The following is a 4,152-nucleotide window of genomic DNA, read 5'->3' as shown; positions in this document are numbered from 1 at the left end:
TCCCTTACTTAAAGCTGAACAGCTGATTCCCATTTCTGAGGATGATGTAACACCACCATCCTCAGGAGGAGCCCATGAAGTGACAGATGAGAAGGTATTCTGGAAAGGTGCAATCACTCCACCAGTACAAAAGAGAGAAATCACCATTTAACTTTCATCACCCAATTATCTTATGCAACACGTGAAAGGACAAAAGGAAAGAGAGGGAAACGAATGAAAGAGAAGCAATTTCCCAAAATCAAAACAAAAAAAAAAAAAAATTAAGCACTCCCAGAAATCTGATCCCATAGTTCCTGTGCATAAAGCCTTTCTATGACTTCCTGCCACCTCCAGATCAAGTCCAAGACCTGCACATTGTGCTCCTGCTTCCTTTGTCTGCTTCCTTTCTTGCTTCCCACCTTCCCCTCTCTGCACCTGCAACACCAAATGCTCCTGGTTCTCCAACTCACCACGATGGTTCCCCACTTCGTTCTTGGTGGTCAGCTGCCAGCACATCTCCTTCCTTATAGACACGGATTTAATTTTCTTACCTTATTTTTTTTTATCACTTTCTTCTTTTCTCTTCAGTTACTCTAACAACCATCATTGACTCATTGAACATCTCTTCTAATTAATACTCTTTGGCTGCAAGTAACAAAACCACTTGAGCTTGCTCCAGCAAACAGAGAGAATTCATTGCAAGGACACTGCTTGCCCCTGCCTCACCTGGCTCATCCACCTACTTAATTCCTAGTTCTTTCTTTAACCCTCAATGCATGGATCCCCTGCCCCAGGAAGACCTCAGGGCCCTGCTAGGTTAGATACCCCACCTCTGTGCCCCCGTAGTATTCTGTACAATATGTATATATGTTTTCTGGTGGGTTTTTGTGGGGGTCTTTTTTTTTTTTTTGCCATTTTCCTCACCAGTTAGATCATGAGCTCCTCGAGGATGGGGACTTTATTCCCCAGTGTCAATACTTTGCCTGGCTGGGTGTGAAAATTCGGCAAATGTTTGTTGAATACATATACAAATTATCGAGAATGTAAATTATTGCTGGTGACCAACGTAATGGATATTAATCATGGTCAGCCATATACATATATTTAATTCCTGAGCAGGTATTCTTACTCATGGAATCCTATTTCCCAGCAGTCAGTTTCAGTCAATTTCACACACATTCAGCCTGTCTCAGAGTCTCTGGCACTTGTTCCTCCAGCACAGCAGATTTTCCACTTGAACTTGAAATTGTTCCATTGTTCCTTTATGTTGGTCTGGAATATAAGGCCAGATTCATTATTGTGGACTCAATATTATCTAGTGCCATAAATAGTTACTTAAAAATGACTTCATGTGTTTCATATCTCAGGATTTTTTTTTTCAAGTGACTAAAGTTGAATACATGCTTAGCATTTATTTAAATAACAAAAATAAGTACCTTTTACTGGGACTGGGCTAAGCATTTTCCACGTATGATCTCACTTAATAGCCATGAGGAATTACTGTTGCCAATTTAAAGGTGAGGAAATTAATATTTAAAGAGGTTAAGTAACTTGCTCAATATGATGCAGATAGTAAGCAGCAGAGCCCAGAACCAAACCCAGGATATCAGATTCTAAGTCACCCATCTTCCATATCAATGGGTGCCTATTACACCCAAGCCCAAACCAAGTAAAGAAAAGGAAAGACTGGAAATGGATGCGATGTGAACAAAAAACAAAAAAAAGAAATAGTAGGAAGACTGACCGAAAACAAGTGACAACCTTTCATTATGTGCCCACGCAACATTTTTATTGCTCAAAGAATTTTTGTTTCTTTCATTACTCTCTTAACTATCATAAAACTGGAAACTTGACCCTGAGGTTAGGAGTGATTGGGAGAGCATGACTCCTCACTGCTCAGCTGGAATTTGACATAAAACTATATATCTCAGACTATGTTAGGAATCTCTTGAAAGCAATAAGCTTGCAAACTAAATTACCAGCAGCAAAGCCGACCACCTTGAGGTTCGTGAGGTCTGTGCGCCTGCTGCTATGAAAGCTCCTCACCAGGACTCACACATTCTCTGAGGCCAGAATGCAAACTATAAATCACCAAGAGTTATGAAGATGAAGGCTGGCTAGTTAGCTCAATTGATTAGAGCATGGTGCTGATAACACCAAGGTCCAGGGATCGATTCCTGTACCAGCTAGCTGCCAAAAAACAAAAACAACAAAAAAAGAGTTGAGGATGAGAAAGACTCCTTGAAGGCTCCCTCTGAATGAAGTAGACACAGACACTGTTCTGTGCAAATTCATCTAAGCTTCCTGATAGACACATCCCTAAAAATTATAGAATGCTCTAACAAATGTCCAATGAAAATTTCATTGATTAGTCAAAAACCACATATAAGTCTGAGCATGCAATATGCTTGACAGTTTCTCATCATTTCTCCATTGGGCCAGAAAAAGAAAGGTTTTAAAAGCGTTGAGTCCAGATATTTTAAATTAATGAAAAGAACATATCAAAATTTAATGGGGGAAAATAGGTCAGCTCCTGAGTTTTTCACCAAGAAAAAGGTCTCAGTGGCACAGCCTTGGAATGTACCACAGACTGAAAAGCATTGCCCTTACAGGAATTGAAACTGAGCCTAAGGGTGTCCTCTGTCTTTGATGTTCTGTCTCCATACGTGATGGGAAATGTGGTTTATTTGCAGAATCTCTCTGTGAATTGCTTGAGGAAAGCTGACTTGAAAAAAATCTATCGAAATAAAGACAAATGTTTTGTAGAAGGCAAGTACTCAAATGAAAGGAAATGTTTCAGTTCTACTGAACAACTAACAACTAACGACTTGTAGAAATGGTAACTGTGAGGCAAGGCAGGGTTGGAAATATTGCTAATTAGTGTATATTAAGCCTTGTCTAATTAATCTTGAGAAATGAGGGAAGTAAGGGAGGGACAAAGCAAAGCTATTCCAGCAACTTGCCAATTAACAGGAACTTTCTCCTGTGCCCTGTAGATGAGATAGAATTATCAACGCTCCATTGCCATGGACTGTGAGTGACTCTTCCAAAAGAGAACACTTCCATCCTATGAGCTGTCACATTATCCTCTTGTATGTGATTTGGAACAAGGCATTCAATAGTCATAAGGTAGAAACAGCTCAAATATCCATCAGCAGATGAATGGATAAACAAAATGCTATCTACGTAAACACACAATGGATATCACACAGCCATAAAGTGAAATGAAGTACCAATACATGCTAGAATGTAGATGAAACTTGAAAACATTGTGCTAAGTGAAAGAAGCCAGACACAAAAGGCCACATATTGTATAATTCCTTTTGTGTGTGTGTGATCATTATTTTCTTTTTTTCCAATTTCACTGAGGTATAATTGACATATAAAATTGTATATTTCCAAGGAGTACAACATCGTGATTTGATACATGTATACATTGTGTAATGATTGCAACAATCAAATTAATTAACACAATCATTATCACACATAGTTACCCTTAACCCTTGACTTGGTGTTGACAGCACCACGCTCTCAAGTGAGCTAACCAGCCATCTCTATATAGGGATCCAAACCCGTGGCCTTGGTGTTATCAGCACCACACTTTTCCAAGTGAGCCACAGGCCAGCCCTTGTATCACATTTTCTTATCCACTCATCTGTCAATGGATGTTTGGGTTGTTTCCAGATCTTGGCTATTGTAAATAATGCTGCAATGAACATGAGGGTGCAAATATCTCTTCAAGATACTGATTTTATTTTCCTTGGATATATATCCAGAAGTGGGGTTGCTAAATCATATGGTAGCTCGTTTTTAATTTTTTGAGGAATCTCCATACAGTCTTCCAGAATAGCTGTACTTATTTACATTCCCACCAATAGTGTGCAAGGGTTCCAATTTCTCCACACCCCTACCAACACTTGTTATCTCTTATTTGTTTGATAATAACCATACTAACAGATGTGAGGTGATATCCAATAGTGGTTTTGATTTGCATTTCCCTGATAATTAGGGATGTTGAGCACCTTTTCATATATCTGTTAGCCATTTCTGTATCTGCTTTGGAAAAATGTCTGTTCAGGTCCTCTGCCCATTTTATAATCAGGTTACTCTTTTTTTTTTTTTTTTTTTTTATCAGTTCTATTATGAATTCCTTATACAAGGGTATTTCAAAAA

This window comes from Galeopterus variegatus, unplaced genomic scaffold (assembly GCF_000696425.1).
Source record: "Galeopterus variegatus unplaced genomic scaffold, G_variegatus-3.0.2 Scaffold2292, whole genome shotgun sequence".
Lineage (NCBI taxonomy): Eukaryota > Metazoa > Chordata > Mammalia > Dermoptera > Cynocephalidae > Galeopterus > Galeopterus variegatus.
The sequence above is the reverse complement of the archived record's forward strand: the minus strand, read 5'-3'. Positions refer to the sequence as shown.